The sequence below is a fragment of the Podarcis muralis genome, chromosome 12, assembly GCF_964188315.1.
Source record: "Podarcis muralis chromosome 12, rPodMur119.hap1.1, whole genome shotgun sequence".
Classification (NCBI taxonomy): domain Eukaryota; kingdom Metazoa; phylum Chordata; class Lepidosauria; order Squamata; family Lacertidae; genus Podarcis; species Podarcis muralis.
The window spans coordinates 12,939,421-12,957,554 of record NC_135666.1 but is presented as its reverse complement, the minus strand read 5'-3'; the positions used below and the strand labels follow the sequence as shown (position 1 = coordinate 12,957,554).

The 18,134-nt window shown below is 45.3% G+C and overlaps 1 long non-coding RNA gene across 1 annotated transcript in view; it reads left to right on the top strand.

The window, feature by feature from the left end:
- LOC114607742 (uncharacterized) overlaps positions 1 to 4,690 on the top strand; it is a 166,373-nt gene extending 161,683 nt beyond the window's left edge. The window contains exon 4 of the long non-coding RNA XR_013394776.1: positions 4,487 to 4,690. This is a non-coding gene — a long non-coding RNA (uncharacterized LOC114607742). The remainder of the gene's footprint in view (positions 1 to 4,486) is intronic.
- The last annotated feature ends 13,444 nt before the right edge of the window (positions 4,691 to 18,134 follow it).

Genomic DNA, 18,134 nt, shown 5'->3' with positions numbered 1-18,134 from the left:
CTTTCAGCATACATGTACCTTTTGTGTCATTTTGTAAAGGAAAACTTTATCTTATGCCTTTTTTTATTATTTTGAATTACATCTGGGGGGGGGACACACACCAAAAACCTTTCAGTGCTCTGGGCTTTGTTGTTGTTGTTGTTTAGTCGTTTAGTCGTGTCCGACTCTTCGTGACCCCATGGACCAGAGCACGCCAGGCACTCCTGTCTTCCACTGCCTCCCACAGTTTGGTCAAACTCATGCTGGTAGCTTCAAGAAGACTGTCCAACCATCTCGTCCTCTGTCGTCCCCTTCTCCTTGTGCCCTCCATCTTTCCCAACATCAGAGTCTTTTCCAGGGAGTCTTCTCTTCTCATGAGGTGGCCAAAGTCTTGGAGCCTCAGCTTCACGATCTGTCCTTCCAGTGAGCACTCAGGGCTGATTTCCTTCAGAATGGATAGGTCTGATCTTCTTGCAGTCCACGGGACTCTTAAGAGCTCCGGGCTTCCAAAGGTCTTAATCAGGCCCTGAGTTCTAGTTTTATGAGAGGGAGAAAAACTTTTCACTGGATTCTTACTCCACACCATGTACAATTCTCTGCCCCCTTATCACACTCCCCTTACTTATCTTTTATCTAAACTAAAAACCCAAAATGCCTTAAGAGAAGCTTTTTCTTTAGCTTGGGATGAAATATTTTGACCTGCTAATGGCCACAGACCTTGTTAAACTACATCGAACTACATCCAAGCTAACAACAGCAACAATGATTTTATTTTTATTATTCCACACTAGATATAGCCTTATTTATAGCTCCTCTTCCTGAACATATCTTTTGATATAGCTTCAAACAATCCCATTTTAAGGTTTACTTGTAGCAAAAGCTTATACGAAAAGTGTGAGCTCCTTGCTGGACTCTAGGGGGTGATGTTGCTACATAGCTGTGTGCCTGCATAGTGGCTATATTAGGAGGTCGCTTGGTTGCTTGACTGAACGTTTTATGGAAAGAGCAAACTCGCAGCGTTGTTTCCTCGTTTCGTACCCTCCTCTAAGCCTGAACAATGGGATGACACTGAGGTTTGGTCCCATGGTCCCTGGGTCAGATCTGTCTCTTGGCTTGACACCTTCCCTGCACTTATCAACTTGGCAGCAGCAGAGGATTGTAGAGGATTGGCAGCTTTGGCAATAGGACTACCCAACCTGGCTGCTTTAGGTGGGTTATCTCAGCTAAAACGTGTTGCTGACCAAAGCTGCAGTTTTTTGTTGCTCCAGCACCACTAAATGGTCAAAGGAATCCCTTTCCCCTGTGTTACAGAGGCTTGACTAACCTCAACTGGAAGTTGGGCATTTAGTATCACTGATTCCATGCTGTGGGACACTCTTTCAGCAGAGATTTGGCAGGTGCATCTTTGCTTGTGACTTTCAGGAATCTTTTTATGTCAACAGGCCCACACAGCTGTTTCAGTGATTATTTTGTACTCTTTTTATGTGGTTTTCTATTTTATTGTACAGTGGTACCTCGGGTTACAGACGCTTCAGGTTATAGAGCTTCAGGTTACAGACTCCGCTAATCTAGAAATAGTACCTCGGGTTAAGAACTTTGCTGCAGGATGAGAACAGAAATTACACTGCGGCGGCAGCGGGAGGCCCCATTAGCTAAAGTGGTACCTCGGGTTAAGAACGGACCTCTGGAATGAATTGTTCTTAACCCGAGGCACCACTGTATATATACTATACTATCTTGCTAATTTGGGGTGTCTGGGGTGTTAGGGGAGGGGTAGTACCTCTGGCGAGGGACACGTCTTGCTCAGTGGTGGAACATATGCCCGTGCTGCCCAAGGTGGCCGCGCTCTTGAGGGGGGCAGGGCGTGAAGGGTGCCCTCCCAGGCACGGGATAGCCGCTCGGGTGCTTGGAGCGGTGCTTGTGCCCTGCAGTCAGGGGCGGAGTGAGTGCCCACGGGGGCGGAGCAAGCCGCCGATGGCAGACATTCAGCGCGCCACCCGCAACTGCCAAATGCCACCCTACTCAGTGAAGACACCTGGGGCGGTCCACCCCCACCGCACCCCCCTCCTCCACCCCTGGTCTTGCTTCTTCTGGGGTAGTTTGTCTACCTTTGAACCCCACTCTGCACTCAGCTCTCACCTGTGGCTCCTAGAAGCTGTCAGCATGTGACAACAGCCGCCACCATAATAATAATAATAATAATAATAATAATAATAATAATAATAATTTATTATTTATACCCCGCCCATCTGGCTGTGCTTCCCCAGTCACTCTGGGCAGCTTCCAACAAAATATTAAAATACAGTAATGCATCAAACATTAAAAGCTTCCCTAAACATGTCTTCTAAAAGTCTGGTAGTTGTTGTTCTCTTTTACATCTGGTGGGAGGGTGTTCCACAGGGCGGGTGCCACTACTGAGAAGGCCCTCTGCCTGGATCCCTGTAACTTGGGTTCTCGCAGTGAGGGAACTGCCAGAAGACCTTCGGCGCTGGACCTCAGTGTATGGGTGGAACGATGGGGGTAGAAACCCTCCTTCAGGTATACTGAACCAAGGCCACACATCAGGAAAGTCTTGACTGGCTGGCTAAACCAAGTGAGGATAGCCAAAGGGCCTCAAACCCTCAGTGATTTGGGGGCTTCCCCTGCATGAGAAGACAGGCGCTGGCAGATTGAACACACAAGACCAATAGTGGGTCTAACAGTTAAGAAGGCAGTTTCTGCACATGTTGTAGAGGGAAGTGAGGGGCAGATGGGGCTTGTCAACCTGGGAAGGTAGCCCCTCTAGGAGAAGGAAGACTCTTATCCTAAACCTCTGCTACCTTGTGGGATATCTTTGGGAGAAGAAAAGGCTAAAGAGTAAACCCTACACAAATCCACAGTGGAGTCCCTAAGATGGGTTCGATGGCGCCTTGTACACCTCCTTTTGGCAACTCCTGCAGCCAAGCTAGTCCTGGTGTCTTCCTCTGCTTGCCCACATCAGCAAGGCCAAAAGGGAAGGGTCGTATCACCTGGGAAGCCCAGGACCTCCAGACACACTGCCCAGGCTTGTGCTCCAGGGAGGTCACTTTACTGCTGCTAACGCAGCAGTTGGACTTCACCCCTTGAAGCGCACTCCATTGTCTTGAGACAGATGGATGCCAACAGCAACCTTGATATTGGGAGCCTAAAAACACTTTAAAAATAAATAAATAAGGAAATGCTCACTAGCTATACACTTCCATCAGCACAAATGAATGCCCTCATCTGCCCCAGCTGCAACAAATAAATATGCATAGCATTGGGCTGATTAACTGGATCCCATGTTGTAGGCAGACCATGTTCGACCATTGTAGCACTGACCGTTCTGACTGGCAGCAGCTCCCTGGGGTTCCAGGCAGGAGAATTTCCAAGGGGGCAATTGAACCTGCCAGGTAATAAAAAGAACTTGGAAATTCCTGCTTCAATGATCCCAGTGCCAGTGAAGTATATCACATAATCACAACTTAAGGAAGGAAGTGCCTATGACTTGATTGAACTCAACAGGCAGAAATCTCCAACAAAACTGCCGCCTTCTGTTTCAAACCAGCTGCACAGAAGGAAAGTTTAGCTGTGGGTAGCGGGGGGGGGGGGGGGGGGGAATGACACACACATTTGAGTAGCCTTAGGCCAGGGCATGACTCCTGCATCTATTTCCCTGTGGGCATCCCTGGAGATATTGCACAAAGCAATGTGACAAGCAGCCCCAGTAATTGGAAAGGATTGTTTTTTCCTGTCAAGGACAGTTAGCTTTGCAAACTTTGGTGGCGTTTCATGAGGATTTTTATTTTTTTTAGGCAGTGGAAGCTGGAGTGCTCTTCCTGACACTCCAACCCTCCGTAACAGAGTTTCTGTTCAGTGCTAACCTGTTGGGCTTTCCAGGATCTGAGCTTGCTCATGAAAAAAACATACCATCACTTTCAAGGCAGACTCAGAGCCCACTGCATGAAGTATATCTCTCTGGCAACAGAAAAGAGGCATCAGTTCCAGTATAAAAATTCACTGTGGGGCTTAAACTCTTTCAATGGGTGATTTCACAGATTACATTTTTGCAGCTGTAGGCACCCTTGATGATATATGTGTGCTGCACACCTAAAATATTATGGGGCGAATGCAACCACTTTGTATGTAAATGCAAACAGGTGTGATACAGGTGCACTTGGCAACCGAGTCTGGCTGCAGCTCCCTAACAGATACGCACTTGGCAGCCAGCCCAGGTTTCTTAAAACTTAGCATTGCAGCAAATACTCTGCAGTAAACAAATGGATTTGCCTGTCTGCTGCCTTCTGTTCATCTTCAATTCCCGATAATTTTCTACAAATGTGATCACACAGTAGCAAATGTACCTAAATATGTCACAAACAGGATGGGTGGGGAGAATGTTAGCTTATTATATTTTGCTGTGCATGGACCAGAGAGGGAGATAATGTTCCAAGGAGGGTTTTTTTTTTTTTAAAAAGGATTATTATTATTATTATTTTCACATATATAGCAAAACCAGAAGTGAAGCTAAATATAACAAGAGAAAAATCAACCTCCTCTTCCACCTGCACTAAAAGCCAGGTAAGTAATTATATTCATTCTCTTATATAATCACTGTTGTGTGTAATTTGCCTTCTGTGTTGCTTTTATAGAGACTTTATATAGAATGTCGTCAGAGCAATGTCATTGTCTTTATTGGCTAGAGGAAAGCAAGATATTTGAAGGCAGCATTCACAGTGGAAGCCCAGCCATGACATCCAGATTTGTACCGATGCCAGTGATAAAGGTGTCTTGTAGTCCTGATCTATTCGCATACATAAGAAATAGCCTCCAAAGAGCACAAAATGTGTCTGGTTTCTTTTCCCCCTTTCATAAGCACTGCATCATGGGACATTTTCTAAACAGTCGCTGGTCTCCAGACATTCTTAAACCATAGGTTGAGTCCCCAAGTATGAGATCTTGACGTGTAGTGAGGAAAAAGCCCATAGGTACTAGGGGGAGGGAAGTGGCAGAAGGTGATGATTTAGAGGTAAGGGGGGGGGGACACTTCTGTACAAGCTAGCAGGTTTTTTGTTTTAAAGGGACATGCCCTTTTCTTAGGTCAGCCTTTGCCAACCCGGTGCTTTTCAGATGTTTTGGACTACAATTCCCAGCAGGCTGGGGCTGATGGGAGTTGTAGTGCAAAACATCTGGAGAGCACTAAAGGTAAAGGTAAAGGGACCCCTGACCATTAGGTCCGGTCGTGGCCGACTCTGGGGTTGCGGCGTTCATCTCGCTTTATTGGTCGAGGGAGCCGGTGTTCAGCTTCCAGGTCATGTGGCCAGCATGACTAAGCCGCTTCTGGTGAACCAGAGCAGTGCACGGAAATGCTGTTTACCTTCCCGCCGGAGTGGTACCTATTTATCTACTTGCACTTGGTGCTTTCAAACTGCTAGGTTGGCAGGAGCTGGGACCGAGCAACGGGAGCTCACCCCGTCGCGGGGATTTGAACTGCCGACTTTCTGATCGGCAAGTCCTAGGCTCTGTGGTTTAACCCATAGCGCCACGCTGCACCAAATGTTCAGCAGAGGGTTCCGAAATGGAAGCCAAACACTGTAGATTGTGAGGCTGAGACATCTCTGGATTCTAACGAAGAGAATCACATGCCGAGGTGATGCTGAGACCGGTCCCCAGCAGGCTCACTGCACTGACGCCTTCAGTGTCCCACCTGCCAGGCCTCTTTTTGACCCGCGAAGCAGCAGCATCTCTTGAAATGTTAGTGCCAGGTCTTTGTAAACCTGCTGCGGCTTGATGAGATTGTCTCCTGCCGGGGCGCTAATTTTCTATTCTCAGCTTCCTTGCGGGATGCAATTAAATGAGGAAAGTTTTTGAAAGTCACTTTTTGTTGCAGGCTCTGTAAGAGGGAAGGAGACTGCCCCAAGCAATGGATTCATTGTAAATAACAAATGCTCTCCAATTATCTAGAAACGGTGGTTTCAGTTTTTTATTTGAAAGTGAATGTCTCCCTCTCTCTGTGTGTGATATAAAGCTTTTGCTTACAAACGTTGGAAGGAGAAAAGCACAAGGAATTATATTGGAATTATCACCAGTTACCCACCACCCACCCCCAATCCCTGCCTTACCAAAACTTAATCAATTGCCTGTCAAGATTATCTGCACTTACATTGTATTCAGTTCTTTCCATTAACCAATATGTCATGTGCTGAGGGGCAGGTCTCTCTTTGTTGGAAGAAAGGATAATACCTTGCATTTGCACAGTTTTGTGAAGTGCTCCAAGTACATCCCAGCCACACAATTCTCTCAGTATATTTTTAACAATTACGGTGCTGGAGGAAACTCTTGAGAGTCCCATGGACTGCAAGAAGATCAAACCTATCCATTCTGAAGGAAATCAGCCCTGAGTGCTCACTGGAAGGACAGATCGTGAAGCTGAGGCTCCAGTACTTTGGCCACCTCATGAGAAGAGAAGACTCCCCGGAAAAGACCCTGATGTTGGGAAAGATTGAGGGCACAAGGAGAAGGGGACGACAGAGGACGAGATGGTTGGACAGTGTTCTCGAAGCTACCAGCATGAGTTTGACCAAACTGCGGGAGGCAGTGGAAGACAGAAGTGCCTGGTGTGCTCTGGTCCATGGGGTCATGCAGAGTCGGACACGACTAAACGACTAAACAACAGCAACAACAATACTTTTAATTATAACGGACTATTACCGAGATACTTCATTCAACTGGCATTCTGAGCATGTCCTGGAATTATGGGATTCCTTTAGTTTCACTCTGCAGCAGCAGTGGGGAACTCTTCCAGCCATGGGCACAATTAGGTCTGCCAGGCCTCTGAATCTGACCTGCAATTTGGACAAGCCAGGCCTTTATCTCAGTCACCTGAAATCATATGGCATCGGGAAAGGAGAGATTTGTTACCTTGGTTTAAACACCAGCTGTAAGGGATCTCTGAACTCAGGGAACCAGGCAGAAGGCCTTCTTGGTAGTGGCGCCCACCCTGTGGAACGCCCTCCCATCAGATGTCAAGGAAATAAACAACTATCTGACTTTTAGAAGACATCTGAATGCAACCCTGTTTAGGGAAGTTTTTAATGTTTGATGTTTTATCATGTTTTTAATATTCTTTTGGGAGCTGCCCAGAGTGGCTGGGGAAACCCAGCCAGATGGGTGGGGTATAAATAATAAATTATTATTCTTATTTACTATCATCATCATCATCATCATCATCATCTCCTCAGTGTTGTGGTGCTAGTGCTAAGATAGGAGACAAAGCTCTGGTTGCTCTTTGACAGGGTCAGTATAAGAGGTAAGTGAAATGCCGTCTGATCTTTAAGAGCAAAAGGCATCATTTCACACTAACATCCACTCTGCTTTTTAAAGCAAAATGCTGTTTGTTTGTTTGTTTGTTTGTTTGTTTTCCTCTTGATGATCATAATCACCACTGTTTCCATTCCACTGCGGTTCAGTTATTACAGCCACAACCCCAAACTCTTAGGTCATGCGAAACTTACAAAACTCACTCCTTCTCTTGTCCTCTCCTTGGAGCAAATCACTGCTAGTGTTTCTTTGCTTCTGTTTCTATCGCCTATATATCAACAGTGAGATCCTCTGTGTCCATCTACTATGTTGAAGCTTTTGGTCCAATCAGGGTGGCTTTGGTGCAGCCTGAAATATATTTGTACCAGCACTTAAAGCAATCATAGGCAAACTCGGCCCTCCAGATGTTTAGGGACTACAACTCCCATCATCCCTGACCACTGGTCCTGTTCGCTAGGGATGGTGGGAGTTGTAGTCCCAAAACATCTGGAGGGCCGAGTTTGCCTATGCCTGACTTAAAGTCTAAATGATTCTGCCAACACTGCACTTCACGCTGCAAGGCCCTTTTACTTGCTGGTACCATTTCGATTCTGGAAAGAAATAAACATTTTTTCCTTCATTTTTGTATTCCAATTGGGATTCAGTAATTCTTCCTAATTCTCCTAAGTAATTATAGTGATTAAAGGTGCAGCACATTATCCCCATCACATGCAATGAACTCTGGATAAAGGATGCCAAATATCCTGCTTCCATGAGTATACCCAGGTTAGTATTATCTTTATGCAGGGACACATGCAGGCTTGGCAACACGCCCCTGTAAGGTAGGGCAACGTGACTACCCACATATTACAGATGCTGGGCTAAGAAAGAGAGTGCCTTGCCTGTGAGGCCACCTTTAGAGTTCATAGGAGAGGCAAAAATTGACTTTCCGCTTACAGCTCCGTTTCATAGCCACCGCACTGCCAACATGATTACAGGCACAGCTGTGCGTTTTCTGCATTAAAGGATCCAAATGGCAGACCAAGGAAATTGAAAATGAGTCTCTTTCTCTGCAATTTGCTCATTAAAATGTGTTGCCAAGATTCTGGTTTTCCGTATATTCTGATAGTGGCTGTTGTTGCAAGAACAGTGGGTAGGAGATGGGATAAAGAGGGTCACATGCAACCCCATCTCTGAGTGGTGAGAGACTGCTGGGGATTCAGCACTTACTCAGAGCTCTGTCTCATTGGAATCAAGGTCACTGGAGGCTGACGTTCTCTGGAAGGGGATGGAGCCCAGAGGAGTTTGTTTTTGAATCAAGAGGCCTGAAAGGTCTCAGTCTGCTCTTCCACTTCCTTAGAGCAAGTAGCTCACTTGGAGCTGCCATGGGCTGCAACCTTTGCCTTGCCTCCTCCATGGGATCTAGTATTGAACCAAAACACAGCAGGAAGAAGAGTTTGGATTTGATATCCCGCTTTATCACTACCCGAAGGAGTCTCAAAGCGGCTAACATTCTCCTTTCCCTTCCTCCCCCACAACAAACATTCTGTGAGGTGAGTGAGGCTGAGAGACTTCAAAGAAGTGTGACTAGCCCAAGGTCACCCAGCAGCTGCATGTGGAGGAGCGGAGACGCGAACCCAGTTCCCCAGATTACGAGACTACCGCTCTTAACCACTACACCACACTGGCTCTCAATATAGAGAAGCTTGCAACTGCTGGGCTTCTGGGAAAGGCTGGTGATGTACACAGGAGGTCAAAGGCATTCTGGATGTCTCCCTCCAGCATGACACAAGTTGGCAGGGGGAACTGGAAACTCTTGCAAGAGCTCAGCCACATGTTTGGCATAATGCATGGAGGAAGATAGGGTAAAGGGAAGGATTTAGCTGGGGCAGCCTGGTTACTATACCAGGAATTTTAAATATATAGCACAAGTCTGCAGAAAGAAGGCTCAGTTTGGTCCTGGCTAATGGCCTGGCTAATGTTGCAGTATTCTGTTTCCACTTGCTGTTGCAGGGATGGATGGGCTGGTTGGGAGAGTTCCCGTCTCCTGCAGCTGTAGAATCACAGAATGGATCATTTGTTTGGAGTGACTCCTCTGCGGTCTTCTCATTTATTTATAAAAATGTTTATACACCACCAATTCACAAAAACTGTACATGAAACCATACAGCAAAAACCATATTAAAAAGTTAAAATTAGAAATCATATGTGGGACAATGCATTCTTAATTGCCTGCATAAGCTTGATGGAATAGAGAAATATTCAGCAGGCATATAAAAGTTGGCAGAGACAATGTCTGCTGAATCTCTGTTGGCAGAGTATTCCAGAGGACTGGCCCAGTGACACTAAAGGCTTGGTTTCCTGTTGTTGTCAAATGAGCCTCACCAACTCAGGGAAGCACCAGTGATTGAGCTGAGGCACAAGAGTTTAGGCAGTCCCTGAAGTATCCTGGACCTAAGTTGTTCAAGGCTTTCTAAATTAACACAAGGACCTGGATAGCTCAGTTGGTTAGAATGTGGTGCTGATAACACCAAGGTTTCAGGTTCAATCACTGTATGGGACAGCTGCATATTCCTGCATTGCCGAGGGTTGGACTAGAACAGGCACCCCTGAACTTGGCCCTCCAGATGTTTTGGAACTACAACTCTCATAATCTGGCTACTGGAGTTTTCCACCACATCCGTAGATATCTGACGTCATAGGGAGGGATGTAAGAAGACATTGTTTCCCATTCTGCGCTGTATTTGTCACTGCAGCACTGTTTCAATTCCACTGCAATACATCTTCCACCCAAACCTACATCATTTGTCTCATTGTCTGCCATGCTGAAATTGCATAATATATGTAATTTACATAATTATGTGATTTATGTAACTTATGCTATCATTATGTTATTCTACTCATACTCATACAAAGATGATATGATGCAAATGGGGGGAAGCCATAATGGGCTGAAAGTAACAGCTATGGCCAGTGCCGATCGTATTTCCTGGACCGAATTCTATTCCAGACTTGAGATGAATAAACAAACATGGGCAATTTCCACTTCCACCTCCACTGGACTTTTCTGACAGTCCTAATCATAGGTAACATGGACTGCTAAGTGTGGTTTGGCTGAATCTGGAAAAGTACAATGGGTTCCCACCCCTCCCACCCCTCATATTAAAAAAGAACATTCTTATAAATGCAAAATGTAACCTTTGGCTTCTGTTTGCATTTGATTCACGCCTTTGCCAGCAGTGACAAGCTCTGGTATTTTTTCCGTTTCAGTTCCTTTGGTGGAATTAGAGTACCAGTGCTTGTGACAATGGAAAGTGGGAACAAAAGCTCTAATGAGCCGTTTTAGAAACACAGAATGCAAGGGGGTTCTGCAAAATGGTGAGATAATTAGAAAATGGAGCAGAGCTGGGGAGAGAGCGAGCCACATGCTTAACCCAGTGTTTAATCAAGAGCTGTGGTGTTCAATCTTTCATGGAACTAAATATGAAAGCAAGGGAAATGGCAGATTGGAGGAAGGAAAGACAGAGAGCCTGCCTTTGCGTCCAGTGCTAAAAATGCCCCTGTTATTGTAGCAAAGCATGAGATGTGCAGCCTGGAGATTGGATGTGTATTCTGCAGAAAATATTTACTGAGTGCACACACTGAAGAGCACAGAAATGTCAACAATGGAGCAAACCTGTTGGACAAATGAAGTTCCATCAATCATTGTTTAGCACCAGACCAAAAATAGGTTAATGCAGTGGTTTTCAAGCAGTGTGCTGTGGCATCCTGGGGTGCCCTGAATGATGGTCAGGGGTGCCACGGGCAACACTGACCTTTGTCCCTCCCTCCTTCCTTCCTTCCCTCCTCTCATGCCCTCTTGTGTCTCTGCCTCCCAAGGCTTGCACAGCTGTTTACTGCAGCAGCCTTGGCTATAACCTCCACAGGCGAATGGTGCTTCTGGGATGAGATACCTCTCTTTGGGGTGGGGGTGGGAGTAACTCAGAGACCAGAGTCAGCAGCAGCTGCTGCCTGGAGGAGTCCCAAGGAGAGGGGAGAGGAGAGGAGGCTGAGGGCACATGCCACAAGGGAGGGTGTCTGAAAAAGGGTGAGAGGCTGCCAGCTCTGCAGGCAAAGGGTGACATAACTGGGTTCCTGGGCCCCACAGGGGTGCTGCAGAAAGAATGTAGTTGGTTAAGGAAGCCATGGACTCAAAAAGGTTGAAAACATCTCAGTTAATGTCACACCACAGCGGCTTAAGTGCAAATGTGTTGCCTTCTGTTTACAGACTGAAAACAGTCTTGTCCAGAACTCCACTGGGGTAAAGAGCACCCTTCCTGGTCCTTTTTGGGCCAGTGAAAATATACATATGGAGCTGTCTCCAAAGCCCTTTGCAGATGTTTCAGTAGTGGGACATGGAATTATCTACATGGGTTATCTGATTAGTGAACGTTGAACATATGCCTAGTGAAATATACTCAGAGTCGAGTGTGAATTTCATGCTCTTTATTCAGCTCATAGTCGCAATGAATGAATCTTTCCCCAAAACGTTTAGCTATATATACATTATTTACACAATGGGCCCCGAGTGATTGGCAAATTCCAGGCTGCTGCTGTATGCCAATCAGGTTGCAGATTCACTTCATCCAGGAGCCTGATTGGCTGCTCCTGCAGGCCAATCAGGTTGCTGATTCATTTCATCCAGGAGCCTGATTGGCTGCTCCTGTATGCCAATCAGGTTGCGGATTCACTTCATCCAGAAGCCTGATTGGCTGCTCCTGAAGGCCAATCAGGTCGCTGATTCACTTCCACCTGGAGCTGGATTGCGTTGCTCCTGCGGACCAATCAGACTGCTGCATTCTGGATCCTATTGTTCTAGGATTCAGCTCAGTACATAACACCTAGATTGCTCTCTTTTGGACCCAGAGTAAGCTGCAATAACACTCTCAGAATCTGTAGAGCATTGTTGTGAGCTGTAAGGTACAGTACTGTTATAGCCTAATCTTTATCCCCTCTGTTACTCCCCTTCTCCCTCATCTCCTACTTCCGCATGTGTTAAATGTGTTACATAAAGGGGGGGGGGGGAGAAGCAATAAAGTATTAATTTGAAAAATAGCAATAACCTGATCAGCCAAGGAAATAATTATGCTTTACTAGTGACAATATCAGTGCATTATGCTAGGAGCATCTTCAAAACAGAAGGACTTCCCATTATGATACTGGGATTGTTTGCTTTAAATGTGTAAACAACTACATATTTGTTACTCAGCACCATCTGGATAGGCCCTAGGAATGAATGGCAAGCTTAACAGAAGTTAACCAAGTCGGTATTAGGTCAAAAACCAATATAAATTTGTATCATGGATATACCCAGAATGGTGAGACATTTGCCATGCTGGGTATAAACTGGAATAAAATATGCAGGATCCCTTACCTTGATTGCTGAGTTTTGCCTCCCAGTAGGGGAAGGGCTGTAACTCAGTGGTGGTGCATCGGCTTGGCATGCAAAAGGCCCTGGATTCAATCCCTGACATCTCCAGGAAGGCCTGTAAATGTTCCCTGCCTAAAAACCTGGAGAGCCACTGCTGGTCTGTATAGACCTGATGGACCAATAGTCTGATCTGGTCCTAACCTGGGGAGAAAACAGCAAAGACCTGAAAAGAGAGCACAGCAGAGGTTATATTTTCTGAGAATCCTCCAGAAAAATAATCTCTCAAAGGACCTGTTGATGGCATTTTACCATTGTATTGTTGAAAGTGTATTAACTTATGGTCTGTGTGTGTGGTTTGGGAGCTGCACGGTCAGGGAGAAAACAATGCTGTCCAAGGTTGTAAAGACTGTGGAGAGAATAATTGGGTGCATTCTTCCCACCTTGGATCAAATCTATGCTTCCAGGTGCCATAAGAAAGCTGCAGAGATAGTGCAGGACAGTGCGCACCCCGGAAATGATCTCTTTCAGCTTCTGCCTTCTGGAAGAAGGTACAGGGTTATAAAGACTAGGAATAGCCGCCTGAGAAACAGTTTCTATCCAAATGCGATTTCGGTTTTAAATGCAGTGTAAGGTAGTCTCTATGTGAGTATATGGTATTCAATTATGGGATATCAGAGTTTTTAGGGGTCTATCCAGGCTGGGATAGTTGGGATAGCAGGCTTGTTGGTTTTTGAATGTCTGATGTAGATTTTTCAATTTTGTTGTTCTGTATGGGACAATGGCAATAAAGATTATCGTATCGTAGAAAGCAGAGTCCTATGTTCCCAGTGATGTCTGGACATTTGCAGAAGCAAATGGTCCCATGTGGACTCATCTCAGAAACCATGCAGAAAAACGTGCAGACCGAGATTTTGCGAGGTATCTGGAAGAAATCTGTGCTAATGGGCCCACGTTCAACCAGAATTTTTGAGAAACAGGAACTGCGACATGTGAACAGTCTGCTGTCTCAAGAGCACCCCCCCCCAAAAAAAAGCCTTTCTGAAAGTGTGGTGTTTGAGGGTGGAGGATCAATGTTGATTTTAGCTCGCATTTTGACAGCTCAAGGGTGCGCAGCGATATACAAAATGTACATCAAATGCACCCGATTGCACTAGCAGAAGCAAAACAAAATAAAAGGAGATCCTTGGGGAAATTAAGATGATCACAATACTCTAGAGAGGCAAATTAAATAACTGCAAGGCAATTGGGGAGGTAAGCGGCACCATTCAAAGGCATTTGCAAAGGAACTCTTGGGACTGTCAGTGCTTAGCAGGGATGGGCATGGATGGGGAAAGGCTGCAGCTCAGGGGAAGAGCGTCTGCTCTGCCTGCAGAAGGTCCTGGGTTCAATCCCAATGGCATCTCCAGGTATGTCTGAAGCCCTGGAGATCCTACACTAGCAGTCTGTGTAGACCAGGGTTTCCCAAACTCAGATCTCCAGCTGTTGTTGGACTACATCTCCCATCATCCCTAGCTAGCAGGACCAGTGGTCAGGGATGATGGGAATTGTAGTCCAAAAACAGCTAGAGACCCAAGTTTGGGAAACCTTGGTGTGGTCAGTGCCAATCTAGGTAGGCTAATGGTCTGATTCAGCATGAAGCATCTTGCTGAGTTCTGTGTCTCTTGCAATGGGACTGGATCCCAGAGGGTTCTAGTGTATTGTGGCAAAGCTGTATTTTGTGATGTTGTAGAAATGTGAAATTGCAAAAATGGGACACTGAAACTGACAGATTCCTAGCCACCCACCCACCCACCAGTACCTGAACAGGCTGGGTCTAGGTACATACTTTTTTTCTTCTGTCCCACTACTCTCTTTAACAAAAATTGATAATTCCTTTCTATTCCTTACCAAATCATACATTACAGTAATTCAGCAGCTCACAGGCTGAGAACTGCCATAATCATAGTTACATTTCTCACACGAATTTCCCACTGGCAGTGCATCAGATTAAGTGTTCATAGTAAGTAGGAACTGTGCATGACTATAGATTTAATATGCCACTGTGGCATGCCTGGCTGTACGGGTGTCAAGAAATAAATGAGGAGGATATTGTGTCTGCTGCAGGGACTGGTTTAGAGTGATTTGATTCCCTGAAGATACCTTTCCGAAACTGTGGCTTTTAAATCTCATACTGTGCCTGGAAATTAGGCCGCCACTTTTACTTGCAAAACAAGAATACCTGGAATATCCAGCAAGTTTTACTGATCGAAAGAGGAGGTTGGAGGATTGCAATCGTTCACCCTGGGTGGAGGATCAAAATGTTGAATACTGCTCTATGACTGGGGGTGGGGGTGGGGGAACTTGGTTCTGTGTATATTTAAAGAGCAACCCATGTAATTCCTAATTTGCACTTCCTAAAACAACAAGCAAACTGAAAAGCATCCTTCCTCCAAAATTCACACTTCTCTGAATTTTGCAATGAGGTTCTCTATCCAAAGTCCAATGCCTGAGCCCAACCAGTCATGCAGAGCCGCTACTCACGAGGAAGTACATTGAGATTTCTTTACAAAAATGGCATTCTGCATGTTCTTGCCAAAGGTAGAAGATGCAGTGCCAGGGCAAAAAGCATAGCCTCATCTCACACTTTAGACAGGATTATGCCCTACATGTAAGTAATGCAGGGATAGTATTAGGAATCCTACAAGCAGATGCAATGTGTTTTTGTGCACAGAGAACAGCTCCCACAGTGCTCTCCTGCCTAACTCCTGCCACAACCATCCATCATAATGATTGGGCATCCTGCTAGTATATGAGATAATTGATAATCTGGCCACAATTTGACAGTACTCAGAATCCGCCACAACAGCTTCCATTTGCCAAGCAACAAGACAGGCCCTAGAGATACCAGAGAGAGAGGATGCTTTCTGTTGTTATTGTGCGTTGATTCATATTCTGATATTGAACAGAGCCTGGGTCTGTCCGTCTGACTGTCTCTCTGCCTCTCTCCATCCTGTTAGGGTATTCTTTTTCACCTCGTTGTTGGAAGTAGAACAGTCTGTTCTCAAAATACCCTGGCTAACAACCTCAATACGGCAGCTTCAGGTCAAATACTGGTGTTTGTCACCGGTATGTCCTGAGTGGGCATGATGTGATATCATTCCAGACCAAACAATTACATCCATAAAAACAAGAAGACTCCTATATTCTCATGGTATGTGAAAGCAATTTCCGCCCAAACTACAGTGGCTAGGAAGCGATGAAGGATTGCTGGAGCTGTTCAAAGACCTGCATTGACACACAATTGTCTAAAGACCACTTTTTGTAGCAAATGAACTTCAGCAGCATGGACTAAGCCACAGCTGTTAGCTCCAGAAATATTTTCATCCACAGGGAAGGACTTGATTGCTCTCTTCTTCCAAGAGAACTTGGGAACAATGCATGCCCTTTTTTGATGCCTCTGGTGGACGATCAAATGATTTCTGGGAAAAATGTATGTTTTATTCTAGGATGTCAAAGGGCTGGAAATACCTTCCTTTCTTCAGTTCACAAGGACTCTTCCGATCAAGTACAGTGGTACCTCGGGTTAAGTACTTAATTCGTTCCGGAGGTCCGCTCTTAACCTGAAACTGTTCTTAAGCTGAAGCACCACTTTAGCTAATGGGGCCTCCTGCTGCCACCGCGCCACCGGAACACGATTTCTGTTCTCATCCTGAAGCAAAGTTCTTAACCCAAGGTACTATTTCTGGGTTAGCGGAGTCTGTAACCTGAAGCGTATGTAACCTGAAGCGTATGTAACCCGAGGTACCACTGTAGTAGTAATTCTATTCCTGACAAAAGAGGAACCATCAACTACCACCAAATTTAATGCCCCCCTATACGAAACCCTCATCAGGTCAATGCTGCAACTGCTTTGTGTTCGTAGCCCCACACAAAATCCCCAATGACAAATGAGCAGGGCTGCTTGGCACCTTTTTAAAAAACCAGATCTCCTTCTGTGACTTCAGCAGCAGCTGGATACCTGGTAATTTGGATGGGGAAGCTTGCCCATCATTTTCTTATCTCTACCCCAGGGGAAGTTTTACATTGTCAATGTTCAATGGGTCATGCATGGAAGCAGAGTCTGTAACAAAAAACAGAAAAGTGCCTGGCAACTCTCTGATCTGAATAGTACATTCTCTGGGTGGTGATGGTTACATTTGTTAATCAACTTATACACACACACAAAAGTCTCAAAGTGACTTAACAAAACAGAATGCAAACTGATAAAAACTACTAATCAAAACCAGAAAATGCACAATACTGTACCTAAAATGCTCATCCAATAACATAACAACACAGACAAGTCCAGTAAGACCAGTAACCAGAAACTTTATTGTCTTTTTTAAAAAACATAATTTTTATTAACAGGCCAATCCAATCACATTATTTCCAAATCATATTACTTCCAAATTATACAGCCAGATTTTTAAATTTTGTTGGGGGTACCCTTACATCAAGCTCCAAACGAGAATCAAAACATCACTTCTGTTACTGCTTTTATCAAACGATTCTATCCAGCTCTGTCCAGATAGTCTCTTTATTACTTCTTCATCTTCTTGTTGTTATCATGTATTCCTTTCTTTGCAATCTCTGATAATCTTCGCAAGCAGGTTAGGAACAAACAACATCTGCGTGGATTTTGCACACTCCAAAAGTCATATCTCATAAGGACAGCCGCCATTACTCCCCTTCTTCAAAAATTTATCCTCGGTCCGTCCTATTAATTTTCCCAAGCTTGCCACATATATCACAAAGGGGCTCTGCCAGGTTATCACATTCAATCCATCATCTACATTCCAATGACCCTGGTCCTCCTCCCCTCGTCTTTCTTTGACAAGCCTGTCTTAGCAAGACGCCATTAACAACTGCGTCATAGAATTTTCCTTCCGCACTCCATATTTACTAGTCCTCTCTCCACTCAATAATTCACTCCACACAGCTCTTAAATTCTTGGTTGCGATTAGTAAAAGGCGATGATTCGTCTCTCTTGGGGTGGAGGTTTATAAATACTCACATGAGGCAAAGAAAATAAAAGTTTTTTACTCCACCCCCCCCTCTTTTTTCGCTCTGCACATACCGCTCCGCACATAATGGTGGTTCAGCACTTGATTTATTTGTCTCCTCCCGTCGCTCCAAACACAGAGATGCATTAATCAGCAGCCTTATCTCTCGAACTTTGCTTGTTGTAAGTGCTTCAGCTTCATTCCAATTATATATTTCCAATTATAATTCCGAGCTGAAGCTAACCAGCGTGCGCTGATTGGAATCGGCGTCAGGAAGAGCTGACTTCATCGAGGGCTCGTGCCAAGTGACCGGCACCCCCGACTCTCGGATCTGGGGGTGCATTGTGGACACCGCTGGCAAGGCAGCCCCCCCATCTCCTTGGGGGGGTAGGAAGACTGCATACTTCCCATAGCAGCCTCTTAATTAC